The following is a 16,514-nucleotide window of genomic DNA, read 5'->3' on the forward strand; positions in this document are numbered from 1 at the left end:
GAATACATGTATTATTCAAAGTATAGTATTAGCTAAAACAATGTAAAAGGGAACACTGAAACATTCACCTTTTTCAATTTCAAAATTCTTAAATTTTATTTTTATTTATTTAAATAATGACTTATTTTAATAGTGGCTTTACAGTTTTTCAGATATATCAGTTTATGAAACATAACAAATAAACAAATGGAAACAACAAACCAAAAACAACAGATTGGGATTGACATATATACACTAATATGTATAAAATAGAAAACTAATGAGAACCTGCTGTATCACCAGCCCAAACCTCCCCACCCCGAACTTCAGATTTGCATCTAACTGCCTATTTGATATCTACCTTTAGATAGCACTTCATATTCAACGTGTCCAAAGCTAAAGTCCTGCCCCCAAATTGCTTCTTTCCCTATTTCAGTTAGTGATACTCTCCAGTTACTCAAGAGATAAATATACCCAACTCCTTCTAGACTCTCCCTGTTTCCTTACCCTCATGTTTAATCCCTCAGCAATTCCACTAGTGCATCTCCTAAACAACTTTTGATTGCATCATCTTTAAAAAAAAAAATACAGTGTTATCAACTATAGTCACCATGTTTTACATTAGATCCTCAGACCTTATTCATTATGTAGCTGTAAGGTTTTACTGGCCTTTTATTGGCCTCTCCCTGTTTCCCCCACCTCCCAGCCTCTGGTAGCCATTTTTCTACTCTCTAAGAGTTTGACTTTTAAAAAAATTTTTAGATTCTGCATATAAATGATATACCATGTAGTAGTTTTCTTTCTGTCTGTCTTATTTCACTTAGCATAATGCCCTCAAGGTCCATCTATTTATGAACCTGATTCCCGATCAAAACTATGCGCCCTTTCAGGGAAAGAATCATATCTCATGCGTCGGAGTGTCTAGCTTAGTTCTTGGCACTAGGATTCTGTAGAATCTCAAGCTGGGCCCCTAATGTGCTTGTGTGCACCGCAATTGATTTGGCTCAAATAATACACTGTTTTGATTAATGGCAGTTCTCCCTTTGATAAGAATTTCATGCCAAGGTGGTTCATTGCTTTTTCCTTTAAGATATATGTCAAATCAATTTATCAAACATTGAATGAAGCCCCATGTGTCCTAAGTACTGACCAGTCCCATGGAGATATGGAGATGAATAAGACATGGTTCCTGCACAGTGCAGGTCACAGAAACTTTTTTGGGTCTCCCTCCCTCCATTTCTCCATTCTTTCCTCCCATTCCTTTTCTGGATAAATTTTTGCTGAGTCTGGAATTGTGTCCGATGGGGTAAATACATGTAAAGAGGTTTTTTTATTTTCTTTTTGCAATACAGTCTACTCAGTGCAACAATAGAAGTTTATTCCAGATATAGAGATAGCACAGAAGAAAGCATCATAGAATTCTTAGGGTAGACATGGGGGATCCTGGAGGTGGTGACTTCTAAGTGAGTTATAAAGAATAAAAAGACACTCCAAATGCTCAGGTAGGTGAAAGGTACTTTCAAGCAAAGAAAGAGCATATGCAAAGGCCTAGAGATGTGAAGTAGCATCATGTGTTCCAAAAACAATTCTACTTTGGTATCTCTGCAGCATAAAGTTTAGTAGAATGGGGATGGTGTGGGGTGGGAGATGAAGCTAGGGTAATAGGCAGTATTTTAAGTGCTAAGGTCTTTTATGTTTGGCAAACTTTTTAGTTAAGAGAAGGGTAGTCTCCAGTATGGTGGTATTAATAATCCAAGTGTGAGCCATTATATTGCAAATCTCCATCCGTTTCCATCGTAGAATTAAGCAAGGTTCTGTGATCATCTAGCTGTAGTTTAGTGTTCATTGTATGGGTGAATAAGAATGAAAAGAATATGCTCCCTGGAGTTGATGGTCCTATTGAGGATAAAGAATTTACCCACACAAACAGTTCAGAGCCCTTACCAAGCAATCTACAAACTAGTGCAAACTAAAATTGTAAAGGTAGGGCTTCCCTGGTGGCGCAGTGGTTGAGAGTCCGCCTGCTGATGCAGGGGACACGGGTTTGTGCCCCGGTCCAGGAAGATCCCACATACTGCGGAGCGGCTAGGTCCGTGAGCCATGGCCGCTGAGCCTGCGCGTCCGGAGCCTGTGCTCTGCAACGGGAGAGGCCACAACAGTGAGAGACCCACATACCACAAAAAAAAAAAAAAAAAAAAAAAAATTGTAAAGATAGTATATAAGTACAATCTTTTGTTTTAATTGAAGTATAGTTGATTTACAGCGTTGTGTTAGCTTCTGGTGTACAGCAAAGCGATTCAGTTATACATATATATACATATTATTTTTCATATTCTTGTCCATTATTGTTTATTACATGATATTGAATATAGTTTCCTGTGCTATACAGTAGGACCTTGTTGTTTATCAGTTTTATATATAATAGTGTATGTCTGCTAATCCCAAACTCCTAATTAATTCCTCCCCCACCCCCTTTCCCCCTTGGTTAACCATAAGTTTGTTTTCTATGTCTGAATAAGCACAGCTGGATGAGTTATAGGAGTGATTTAGGAAAACATGGGTTATAAAGAGACAACCTGATCTGGGGCTTAAAAACAATTTCCATCAGAGCTAGCTGAGCATAGAAAATACAGAACTGAGTAATGTACTTGTAAATTAGAAACCTTTGAATGTTCTGTAGTCTATAGTCAAGAAATGCCCTTCTAGTTAGATCAAACACATAATCTCTGAGCTTTATAGTATAAGCAGGAGACAACTTTATTTTTTCTTTATAATAAATTTATTTGTTTTCTTATTCTCTACTGGTGACAGAGGCTGTGTCAAGTATTTAGTGGAAAATAACAGTTATTTTCCACTAATTTTAGTTTTAAGGCACTTTAAGGTATTCAATTTGCCTTAGAGATTCTTTATATGAAATGAGTCCCTGTGTCTCTGCCAAGTCACCCTCAGACCAGGGTACACTAGGGCCACCTTAGATTCTCCTTTCATCTCACTACTCTCAAAAATACACCACAGCGTCTGCCTTTTTCCTTGTGGAATGCATTAACTCTTCTTGTTCACTAGGGCTCACATGCCCACAGCCCTCTACTTGGATATTCTTTCCTCTCATGGAGCTCTGGTGGACTTTTGTCAGCTCATAGGGTTTGTATGTGGACCATCCTAGAGCCTTTGATCCTTAAATCACATTTCCCACTTAGGCAAACTCAAATTTACGAGATGGTGTGTTGTAATCAATCCTCCAAAAGAAGGATGGGGGAAACTTTCACTTTCTATTTGTATGCCTCATAAATTATTTCAGTTTGACAATGAGCATTTGCTATTTTCATAATAAAAAGTAAAGATGACCCACTTTTGAAAAATGAAATTCAACAGTAGAGCCTTTAGTACCATTTTCAGGTCTGTTAAATTAATCTATCTATATCTACACACACACACACACACACACACACACACACACACACCCTATAGTGCAAAATAATGTTGAAAAATTCATACTAGTTTAGAAAGCAAGAGCCATAAAAATGTTCCTACTGTGTGACCCAGAAGCTCTACTGCTGAGAAACAACCTAAGGAAATAATTCAAAACAAGGAAAATTTAAAAACCTTTACAAAGCTTGTATACACACAGAAAAATTGGAGAAAGAAGACTTTAAAGTCAACATAAGGGGAAAAGTTAGGAAAATAATGATATATCAACTGGATGGCATATTATTGTGACACTGAAAATGAATGTCATAAAACTATGTTAACAACACAGCATGTTTACAGTATAATGAGAAAAAATACAAAATTATATATACACTGATTATAGATGTGTATGAAATGAATTACATGTGGACAACTAGAAGGAAATGGATAATGAAAACAGCTGTTGTTCTAGTTCAGTGGAATTATGGGTGAATTTAAAAATTTTATTGAATGTCTTTTCAGTAAATGAAATTGGAAAAATTGAAAGTTTCAAGTTGTCAGTTAATTCAGATTATCTTTGTTCTGGGACTTTTGCAGCAAAAAGAAGGAAAGACTCCAGAATCTCAGCCCCTTTCCTCTTTATTTCACTGGCCAAAAGCATTACTCCCTAGGAAAGAAGGAAACATCTACTTTCTTAGAAAGTTATAAAAAGGAACATTCTCAGGGCGTATGACACTGGAATGACCTCCTGCAGAAGACTGTAGGCTCCATTCTTAGAAATTATTAAGAAAGTAGTTGTGGTTGATTTATTTGTTTATATTACTAAACATGGATTAAATCCAATAATTTTAAAATAACCTCTTTATTGAGATAAAATTCACATACTATAAAACTCACCCTTGGGACTTCCCTGGTGGTGCAGTGCTTAAGAATCCGCCTGCCGGGACTTCCCTGGTGGCGCAGTGGTTAAGAATCTGCCTGCCAATGCAGGGGACACAGGTTCGAGCCCTGGTCCGGGAAGATCCCACCTGCCGCGGAGCAACTAAGCCCGTGCGCCACAACTACTGAGCCTGCGCACCTAGAGCCCGTGCTCCGCAACAGGAGAAGACACGCAGTGAGAAGCCCACGCACCGCAACAAAGAGTAGACCCCACTCCCCACAACTAGAGAAAGCCTGCGTGGGGCAACAAAGACCCAATGCAGCCAAAAATAAATAAATAAATAAATAAATAAATAAAATACTAAATAAATGTTTTTTTAAAAAGCTGGACTCTGACTATTAGATTTTCATGGTCACTTGGGTTTTGGAGAAAATTTGAAAGTATTGGACTATAAGTTCTAGACCTTTGGACTCATCAAGCCTTGGAGAAGGGGGTATTGGGGCTTGAAGTATCAAGCAGGTGAAACATTTTTACAGGTATCTAATACCCTATAGTATTTTGAAAATTACATCTATATTTTCATAGAAAACTTTTGTTCTCTGCCTTTTTCCCATTAGAACAAAAGGAACTCTAAGCTATAATGAGAGGTATATTATTTTCAAAATTCCATGAATGTTTGACGTATATATAAATATATGTTTTTTATATATATCCCACTTGTAAGTTTTGAATCATAATTTAGAAAACTAACATCCATGAACCTATCACAACTTAAGAGTTTTAAGTTAAAGTTTGTCCATGTAACTGCTGGGAATGGGGCAGGAACCTAAACATTTTCATCCTAAATCCATTGCTCTTTCTAATAAGTATTTTTATGTTGATACATATCATTCCTCATTATTAAAATGTGCAATGGTGTCATGAAAACAAATTGAGATCAGTGACAACACCAAATGTTGGTGAGAATACAGAGAAAATGGATCCTCATACATTGCCGGTGGGAATATAAAATGGTATAGCCGCTCTGGAAAATAGGTTGGCAGTTTCGTTAAAAATTAAACATGTATAACTGCCATAAAATCCATCAATTACATTTTGGAGCATTTATTCCAGAGAAATGAAAACTTGTTTTCAAACAAAAATCTGTAAATGAATGCTACAGCAGCTTTATTTATAATACTCTAAAGCTGGAATCAATCCAGATATCCTTCATTAGTTGAATGATTAAAGAAACAGTGATACGTACATACTACGTGGCTGCCAAGGAATCAGAGGAGGGGATGGAGATAGATGTGGTTATAAAAGGGCAACATGGAGATCTTTGTAGTGATGAAATTGGTGTGTACTTGACTGTAGTAGTAGATACACAAAGCTACCACATAAAACTGTATAGAACTAAATACATTCACACACGCACACAAATGAGTACAAGTAAAACAGCAAATCTAAATAAAATCAGTAGATTATATCATTATCATGGTTGTGATATTGTAATTTTGTAAAATGTTACCATTGGGAAAAATGGGCAAAAGGATCTCTGTATTATTTCTTCTTTTTTTTTTTTTAAGACTTTTTTGATGTGGACCATTTTAAGTCTTTTTTTGGCTGCGTTGGGTCTTCATTGCTTCGCCTGGGCTTTCTCTAGTTGCGGCGAGCGGGGGCTACTCTGTTGTGGTGTGTGGGCTCAGTAATAGTGGCGCACAGGCTTAGTTGCTCTGCAGCATGTGGGATCTTCCCGGACCAGGGCTTGAACCTGTGCCCCCTGCATTGGCAGGCAGATTCTTAACCACTGCACCACCAGGGAAGTCCCTTTTTTTAAGTCTTTATTGAATTTGTTACAATATTGCTTCTGTTTTATGTTTTGTTTTTTTGGCTGCGAGGCGTGTGGGATCTTAGCTCCCTGACCGGGGATCAAACCCGCACCCCCTGCATTGGAAGGCGAAGTCTTAACCACTGGTCTGCCAGGGAAGTCCCTCCTGTATTATTTCTTAGAAATTCGTATGATTCCACAGTTATCTCAGAATAAAAAGCAAAAAAAAAAAAAAAGGAAATCCAATTTTAAATAACTAAATTATTGGTTCAAATTTTAAGAGCTATAGCATATTTCTTTTATTAACAATAATTATCATTACTTATAATAAGTCGTTTATTGAAATCTGGGAATGGAAGGGATTTTGAATGATGCATTCTCCTTCTGGCACTATTGCCAGTTAAGTAGTTGTTCAATATAATCTCGTTTTAGTAAACTAGACAGGGGTTTCCTGAGAGGTTTTTAATTTATTTAGCTTGTATCTATAACTCTTTCCCTCCAGATTTAATATGAATAATTTGGGGAACTTTTAAAATGCATGTTCCCAAGCTTCATCTGTAAGGATTCTGATTCAGTAGATCTGGGGGTAGGTCCTAACAACCTGCATTTAAAAAAATTGTATTAGCAGATTTTGATTCAAAAGAACAATGGGGGCTTCCCTGGTGGTGCAGTGGTTGAGAGTCCGCCTGCCGATGCAGGGGACACGGGTTCGTGCCCCGGTCCGGGAAGATCCCACATGCCACGGAGCAGCTAGGCCCGTGAGCCATGGCCGCTGAGCCTGTGCGTCCGGAGCCTGTGCTCCGCAACGGGAGAGGCCACAACAGTGAGAGGCCCGCGTACCGCAAAAAAAAAAAAAAAGAACAATGGATTGTACTTTGAGAAACATTGAATTATAATTTTTGTGATGAATAAATAAGAACACTTTAAATTTCTTTGTGGCATGGAGGATTTGTGGTTAGGTGAGAATTTTAAGAGCAAAGTACTGATACAATTTTTCAAACACCCACGTGTTGAAAAAAGAATGTTTGATTAAACCGAGAATATACTTACTCTGAATCAACAAGAACTCTGAACAAAAAGGAGCTTGCCTTTGATTCTTATTCATGTTGAAGAGTCCTGCCCATCTCTTAACTATTTGGCCTGCCTGACCACTCATGATTTACTTGGTACAAAGAAGGCAAAGACTCCTGTTTTAGTTACATAGACTGTATAAAGGGAATGCTCTGCTAAGGTGAACGATTTATAAGCCCTGAAAATAACGTACTCATTAATTCTTATTTTTTGTAAATGAAGTTCCACCTAAAGTAATTGACCCATCCTTATTTTTTTCCCTAAACTCTAGTAGTCAGGTCATTTTAAATGAATGTTGTTGTTGAAAAGCAGATGTAAAGAGATTGTCCTGTTCTACCTTTTGGGGTGCTCAGTTTGCTTGCTGAAAGCTGGTGGGTCTCTCTCTGCACTGTCTCCTCAAACAAATAATGGGAACATTTTCATTTGGGAATACGTCAGGCTTACAGTGGAGTCCAGTCCAACTCCTCGGTATATGCTTTGAGCTAGTGAGTTGTCCTGTGGAAGCCCCTCTCTCTAGGCTTGGGGCGAGGAAGGATCAACCCTACCCTTCCTTTCAAGAGTATTTATAGGATAACAACACATCTCTCCAAGGAAACCTCTTGCAAGTCCTCCCTCTCTAATATCCCCATCTGACTGGGGGTGTAGTCAGGGAACCAGCCCTGGCCCTTTTGACTTTTAATGTGTGTGTTTTCTTGGGCACCTCACTTTGGTATGCAGCTTTTATTGTATCTTTGTGCTTCACAGCACAAAGCATATAGCACCATGTATTGTATATAACTTGGTAATTTATGTAGTAAAAATACAAAAATATATATGGGAAAGATAGAGGCCAATATCCAGATAATGATTTCCTCTGAGGATGAAAGGAAAGATGAGGAATATAAGGGGAGAGGGTTGAGATCTGGTTGTAACATTGTATTTCTTCTTAGAAAAGAGTTTTAAATTAATATGGCAAACTGTTGACATCTATTTACATTTAGTGGTGGGTACAGAGCTACCTTTTATGTTATTTTCTCTATTTTTATTTTTTTTTAAATTTCTTATTAGAGTATAGTTGATTTACAATGTTGTGTTAGTTTCAGGTGTACAACAAAGTGAATCAGTTAAACATATACATATATCCACTCTTTTTTAGATTCTTTTCCCATATAGGTCATTATAGAGTATTGAGTAGAGTTCCCTGTGCTATTCAGTAGGTCCTTATTAGTTATCTATTTTATATATAATAGTGTGTATATGTCAATCCCAATCTCCCAATTTATCCCTCCCCCTTCTATTTTTCTATACAGACATTTTATCTGTATGTTTGAAATGTTATAACTTCAAATTAGTTGGAAAAATGAATCTAGGTTACAGTAATTTTTCTGTTTTAGGTTTCTCTCTCCCTTTATTCTCAAAGACAGAGAAAACAGAAGTCATCTGATGGAAACTACGCAACCTCCCCACTCAGATATACATGCACATGTGCACCCTCCTTTCCCTCTTGCCTCTGGGCACAGTGGAGTCGCTGTCTCTTCATCTCTGCTCTGGGTCCCCTCCCTTCTGACTTCTCAGAAACCTTGTGCTGTTAATCTGCCAACACCCTACTCTCTTCAGACTCTTTCTGCTGACTTCCTGTCAATATTTTAATATGTGCTAGTTACTCTTAGCTTAAAAAACAAAACAAAACAACCCGTGCCTCAAGTAGGTGCAGTACTACTTACAATGCAGGCAGAAACATTTTCATTTAGAAACCTGTCTCAGTGCATTTTCTTTATAAGTGAGCTCCTTTTCTTCTGTTGTAAAAATTGCTGTGATGAAAATAGCTGTCGTCTGTCTCTGAAGCATTTTCTGTAGGTTTCATTTTGTTTTGTTTTTTGCTTTCTTTGGAATTTAGGAGAGAAATGGGAAGGCAATTTAGATTAACACTTGTCTGAGAAATTCCAAAATTAGAGATGGCCATCTGGTTTGCATGATTTGTAATATTTTTGAAATAAGATTATCATTCCAAACAGATTTTTAGTCTATTCTAAAATAATACTTATTTTTTAAACTGCTACAACTATCAACTATTTTACCATTCAACTGAAAAGAGGGTCGTTAGTTGTTGGTGATGTTCACTCCAAGAAAGAATGCTTCTGTGACCTCTCTGTTCTCTGAGAGACTGATTTGAGCAGTGGAAGGCTGTATTTCTCATTCCTTGGACTGACATAACCTGAAGGCCCATCTTAGATTTATCTGTGCTTCTAATAATTCTTTAGGATAATGTACTTAGGTCAGGCCTGAAGTAGTCAACCACAGTAGCTCTATTCAGTGCCCCACTGGTTCTTGTATACCTGGGCTTTTGTCAAATCTAGTACTAAAGATTCTGAGTATCAACTATTCAATTTAAAAAAAAATTAAAAAGAAAAGATTCAGCATATTAAAAAAATTCAAGGCCACTCTCTTAAAACTGTAACTGTAAATGAAACTAAAAATGTAATTGCCTATAGAATTGAATGCTGGTGAAGGTGAAAAAAGTGCATTTGAAAAACCAGTGAATGTTAATTGTTGTAAGCTTTTTGGAAAGTATGTAACAATATGTATCATTAACCTTTTAAAACTAGTTACCCTCTGACCTAGAAATTTTCTTGCTGAAATCTCTCCTGAAGAAATAATCAAATACTCAAGCAAATACTTATGTATTTAATACAGTAGGCAATAGAGTAGAGCCATGGACTCTGAAGCCATGTGGCCTCAATTCAAATCCTGGTTCTCCTATTTACTACTAGTATAGCCTTGCTTTAACCTGAATATGTTTCTCAGTTTCTCCATCTGTAAAATGAAGAATAGTCCCCACTCACAGAGTTCTTATAAGGAAATTTAAGCATAAGGAGGGGTCCAGTATCACTTAGCTACAATAACAATGCTGCATAACAAATTGTCCCCAAAACTCGGTGACACACAATGACCATTAATTTCTCACTCATACATCAACAGGTCAGCTGGAGTTCAACTTTTCTAGGCTGGGATTGGCTCCCGGATATGGGTTTGGTTCAGGTGGGCTACAGTGTCACTTACTGTCCTGGGATGAATGGACTACCAGGGACCTGTTCTTCTCCTGGCAGTGCCTGAAGTGTAAGAAGGCAAGTCCAATTGTACACTTTTCTTTGCATCACATCTACTAACAAACATTGGCCAAAGCAAGTGACATGGCCAAGCCCAACATCAAAGAGGCCGGGAAAGCGGGGAAGGGGGAAGGAATGAATATTTACAATCCAAACGTTGACAAACTATTTCTATAAAGAGCCAGATAGTAAATATTTGGGGCTTTGCTGGCCATGCGGTCTCTGTTGCAACCACTCAACTCTGCCATTATAGCATTAAAGCAGCCTTAGACAGTAAATCAGCGAATGGGGTGGATGTGTTCCAATAAAATTACAAAACCATGTAGCAGACTGGATTTGGCTCATGGTAAACAGTTTTCTTACCCCTGACCAATTTACCACCCCAGAGCAGACTTTTTATGAAGATAACAGTTCCTGGTACAGGGTAACACTAATAAATATTGGCTCTCATTAATAATATTGTTGTTGTTACTATTAATAGACCACAATATTGGAAATAATAAAAATGTCCAACAATAGAAATAGGATTAAATAAATTATGGTATACCCATACTGTAAAATGTTATGCATTCATTTAAATATCATATTTTTTAAATATCAAGACTATGTAATGGCCTAAGAATGTGTTTAATAGTATGTTAAGTGGAAAAAAGTAATAAATGACATTTATCATAAGACCCTAATTTTATTTTTCTTTATGTTATATATGTACATTATATAACAGCTACAAAAGAAATACACCAAAACTCGATCATTTACCTTCTTTTTTACATAATTATTTTTTGTTTGGTTTTATTTTTTTATTGAGATATAATTAACATATAACATTGTATTAGCTTTAGGTATACAACAGAGTGATTTGATATGTGTGTATATACTGCAAAATGATCACCACAATTAGTTTAGTTAACATCCATCTCCTCACATAGTTACAGTTTTTTTTCTTGTGATGAGAATATTTAAGATCTACTCTCTTAGCAACTTTCAGATACACAATACAGTATTATTAACTACAGTCACCGTGCTGTACATTACACCCCAGGACTTATTTATCTTATAACTGGAATTACATACTTCTTTATTGTCCATTTTTTCTATACTGGGCATGTACTGTTTTCTGGTATGAAAGTACTTTGATGAGAAAAAAAATAATAGAATCTGGGTGCTCTGAGGACTCTTCTAACTCTGATGTAGTTACCATTTAACATGTCACTTCTGTTTTAATTGCTTTACAAATGAGGAGTTTACCTTCAGAGATGTCTGATTAGAATGGACTAGATAGGCACTGTTCAACCTGTTATATTTATATTTCTTAATTTATTTATTTTATTTATGGCTGTGTTGGGTATTCGTTGCTGCGCGCGGGCTTTCTCCAGTTGCGGTGAGCGAGGGCTACTCTTCGTTACGAAGCACGGGCTCTCGGTGCACGGCCTTCAGTAACTGTGGCTCACGGGCTCTAGAGCACAGGCTCGGTAGCTGTGGCGCATGGGCTGAGTTCCTCCGCGGCATGTGGGATCTTCCTGGACCAGGGCTTGAACCCGTGTTCCTTGCATTGGCAGGCGGATTCTTAACCCCTGCGCCACCACCCCAACCTGTTATGTTTTTAAATTAAAGTTGTTCCGCTCTAGGGCTTCTGAAAATCTGTGCAGGGTACCAACCAACGGGAATAGAACCTCCACACGCCTCTCGGGTCAGAGGAACCGTAGCTCCTTTCTGACCGCATTCCCTGAGCAGCCACGGTTCTTTCAGTGATACAAAGGCAGAATGCTGTCGCACAGAGGTGAACCACCTCCCGCAGCCCTGCTCTGGCCACCCCTGTATTTGAACACACACATCTGCTTTTCTCATGTATCAGAGAGAGGTGAGGTTTCAGTATTTAATTGCTACTGTGTCTGGAAGTCACATAAATGAATCCTGGGAAAGGAAGCTTCAGAACCCAGCTTCCTTCTTCATCAATCGCACAGAATATTAACTAACATTAATTTCCTTTTAAAAACCCTTTACAATAATCAAGTTTCATCTAAATTATAATCAGCCTCTGGATACTCTAAGATTCCAAACAATGTTGAAAATTGTTAAATCAATCAGGTTGTACAACCGTAGAGGTAACTATTCCAAATAAATTTTGCCCTAAAATGTACTTCAGAATCTGAAGTTTAAAGGGACCATGCTGTTCAATCTCCGAGTTTAGGTAAAACATAGCTAAACTTTATTTTTAGTAAGTGAATTGTTAGTGAATTGAAGTGCCCACTAGGATTCCCATGTGAGATTTGCATGTGGATATTTTATGTGTAGTAAGTTCTAGACCCAGTATGGTGCCTCAGGCTCACTAAAAAGGGGAAATGGACACGTGATTTGCCCCTTCTGGGTGCCCAGATCTTAACTGAAATACTAAGGTAATGTGAATTCTATTTGGAAACTTATGTATAACCATATCTTAAGTAGTTCTTTAACTTGGAACTTTGTGTACATAAGCTAAAAGATTTGTTGACAGTTACTGAGCTCATGATATGGAATGAAAACTGTATTCAGTATCTTAAACACAAATACGTACAACTACAAATACTATTAATGGATTTTAATTGCAATGTCCAGCTCTGCCCCACTAAGGAGGAAGGGAGAATCCTTAATCTGAACGGCCAAGAAAATTGTCTCTGTTCTGGGTAGGACCTCCACATTGTTTTTCTCTTCTCCCGTAGACCCTGCTTTGTTGATCCTATCTGGGAGTGGTAGCTACTCTCCAAAGATGACCCCTCCGTAGCCATGCTTCCTGGTATGCAAGCCCTTATGGAGTACCCCCTCCATTCCATCTGATCTGGCCCTGTGTAACCAAGAGAGTGGGGCAGAAATGATGCAGCTTTTCTGCCTTGGTCTCTGGGAACACTTGCCCTGGAGTAAGTCAGCCATCATGTAAGAAGCCTGACTACCCTGAGCACCGTGCTCAGAAGAAGGCCAGCTAGGCCACATGGAGCTAGCTGGACATGTGAGTGAAACAGCCACCCCCCGTCCAGTCCACCCCCTGGACTGACAGTCCAGCCCAGTCAGTCCTTTGTCACGTGTCTTCAGCCCTAATCACGAATGCATGAAAAACTGGAGAGAAGTGACCAGCTGAGTCCAATCAACTCGGAACCATGAGAGACAAATTATTTTTGTAAGCCACTGAGTTTTGGGATAGTTTATTATACAACAATGGAAAATTGGAACACTTAGCTTTCTTAACCCCTGTCTTTCTGCACTGGGATGTTGAAGAACTCCATGACTGAGTTCATTTGCTCTTGCAAATGCTAATATTCCTTTTATGTAGAGTGCTGATGGGGGCTGCACCTCCCTCCCATGTGCTCTATGAAATGCCGGCTGTCTACTTGTTCATTAAAAGCCCTCTGTGTGCCTGCTTTTTTAATCCTGGGAATGGCTTTGCTCTATTTTCCTGGCCTTACAGCTCTTTTAAACATGAGCCTGGCTTGTGGTCTCTAAAGCAGCAGCAGCAAAACAAAGGATTATAGTCTTCAACTTTTAGCGACAAAAAGTCATTCCCTCATTGACTGATAACTAAAGTCGCACCCACCCCCAGGCAGTTCAGTGACACTCCCCATGTAATGCCTTTAGACTTCCTCTTGGCACAGCTGACTTAGGACAAAACTGTTCACATCAGCCTCATACCACATCAGTGTATGGTTGAGCTATTCGTTTTCGTTGTCTCTCGCAAACCTTCTGAATCCATGATTTCTAGGAACATTGGATGACATATATGAGACCCACAGAGTGCATGGAGCCAAGCATAGAATGTATCTCCATACTATGTGGGTTTTTTTCCAACGGAGCTTGAAGAGAAATGTATACATTTAAAAATTTATGTATTGATTGTGATAGGACGAAGTAAATTTCTCTCTTAAAAAAATAATCAAACAGTGGAATACTCTGCAGCAAAGAAAATGAACAAATTATGGCTGTATGCATCAGAGAAAGGTGAAAGTCACAATAGAATATATGGTATATGCTTCTATTTCTGTAAAGTTCAAGAGAAATGAACATCAAATTCTGTGTTTTAGGGATACATGATTAAATTACATAGGAAAGCACATATATGATTATCATTGAAGTCAGAAGCATGTTAATTAACCCTTACTGGAGAGGTCACATGGGGGTCAGTGAAGGCACTAGAGAAACTGTTTCTTAACCCAGGTGGGAGTTATATGGGTATTTACTTTATAATTTAAGTTATACTTATGTATTTTAAACAATTCTATATGAATGATATATTTTCCAGTTTAAAAAAAAAAAGTTTTTGAAAAGCAGTCAGGAGACTTCTAGATCCTAGAGGTATGTTTTTGTTTGTTTGTTTGTTTGTTTTTGTGATACACGGGCCTCTCACTGCTGTGGCCTCTCCTGTTGCGGAGCACAGGCTCCGGACACGCAGGCTCAGCGGCCATGGCTCACGGGCCCAGCCGCTCTGCGGCACGTGGGATCTTCCTGGGGGCACGAACCCGTGTCCCCTGCAACGGCAGGCGGACTCTCAACCACTGCGCCACCAGGGGAGCCCGAAACACCCTTTAATAAAGGTACAGGAGGGACTTCCCTGGTGGCACAGTGGTTAAGAATCCGCCTGCCGGGACTTCCCTGGTGATGCAGCGGTTGGGAATTTGCCTGCCAGTGCAGGGGACACGGGTTCGATCCCTGGTCCGGGAATATCCCACATGCTGCAGAGCAACTAAGCCCATGCACCACAACTACTGAGCCCATGAGCCACAACTACTGAAGCCCGCGTGCCTAGGGCCCATGCTCCGCAACAAGAGAAGCCACTGCAATGAGAAGCCTGCTTGCCACAACTAGAGAAAGCCCAGGTGCAGCAACAAAGACCCAACGCAGCCAAAAAGTAAACGAAATTGAGTTATTTGTAGTGAGGTGGATGGACCTAGGGTCTGTCATACAGAGTGAAGTAAGTTAGAAAGAGTAAACCAAATACCGTATACTAACAGATATATATGGAATCTAAAAAAAAAAAAAAAAAGTTCTGAAGAACCTAGGGGCAGGAAAGGAATAAAGACACAGACATAGAGAATGGACTTGAGGACACGGGGAAGGGGAAGGGGAAGCTGAGATGAAGTGAAAGAGTGGCATGGATATATATACACTACTAAATGTAAAATAGCTAGCTAGTGGGAAGCAGCCGCATAGCACAGGGAGATCAGCTCGGTGCTATGTGAGCACCTAGAGGGGTGGGATAGGGAGGGTGGGAGGGTGACGCAAGAGGGAGGAGATATAGGGATATATGTATATGTCTGGCTGATACACTTTGTTATAAAGCAGAAACACACCACTGTAGAGCAATTATACTCCAATAAAGATGTTAAAAAAAAAAAAAAGGTATAGGATCCATTCCAAACAAAGTTTATCTGTATGTGTTGTGGTATAAAGTATTTACCTTATGAAATGCTTTCTTTATATTTCTGTTTTTTAAAGCTAGCATATTTTTCAAAATATTATTACTATAAATATCTAGAGTTTATTTAAAGAAAAGGGTAAAAGTTATATTTGGGGATATGTGTCAATAATTGTAACTTTAGTTTTTTTCAGCCAGATTACTCCTAAATATTTAGCAGTAAAAGCTAGCTACAATGTTGTCAATATAACAATAAGGAAAAAAAAGATTTTTGAAGTTTATTTCAGAGTAACTGGTAATTGGAAAACTTGAATGAAAATATGTTGTACACATGAAACTTACATAAATCTTATAAACCAGTGTTATCACAAAAGAAAAAGGGCAAACATGTCTCTCAGCTTTTTCTATGAAATGATGAAATCATTGTATTTGAGTTTTTGCAAGCAATAGCCTTATCAATTTGTTAGGTTTTCTGAGTGTTCAAGTCCACTAAACATATTAAGTAAGACATGATACCTATTTTTCTTCCTTACTTTTCAAAATTAAGAACATCTGTGTAGGAAGTATTTAGAGGTAGAGCAGATGGGACTTTGTGCTTTATATGTTTGTAAAAGATGTTGAAAGTGAAAAATTGATAAGTAACATAGAAGTAGTCTTACATGGCTAAAATTTGAGGTGTTGCTTCTTTATGCCTATTTTTAAAACTTAATGTAAAATCATTTGAATAAGATCATAGATTTTCAGATTTGTTATCTGAAAATATCTGTTATCACACTGTTATCTGATCACACTGTTATCACAGTGAGATCAAACAATATAAAAAAAGAAAAAGTATCACTATTCTTTACAGTAGAAATGGTAGGAAAGTTTATTTCATCATTTATATATTTTCTATCTCCA

General features: G+C 38.2%; 1 protein-coding gene and 1 long non-coding RNA gene across 2 annotated transcripts in view; both read left to right on the forward strand.

The window, feature by feature from the left end:
* Nucleotides 1–3,746, forward strand: part of LOC125965327 (uncharacterized) — a 50,870-nt gene extending 47,124 nt beyond the window's left edge. The window contains exon 2 of the long non-coding RNA XR_007479079.1: nt 638–3,746. This is a non-coding gene — a long non-coding RNA (uncharacterized LOC125965327). The remainder of the gene's footprint in view (nt 1–637) is intronic.
* Nucleotides 1–16,514, forward strand: part of DIPK1A (divergent protein kinase domain 1A) — a 119,368-nt gene that overhangs the window by 56,033 nt on the left and 46,821 nt on the right. The gene's annotated exons all lie outside the window — the stretch shown is intronic.

Source organism: Orcinus orca, chromosome 1 (genome assembly GCF_937001465.1).
Source record: "Orcinus orca chromosome 1, mOrcOrc1.1, whole genome shotgun sequence".
NCBI lineage: Eukaryota > Metazoa > Chordata > Mammalia > Artiodactyla > Delphinidae > Orcinus > Orcinus orca.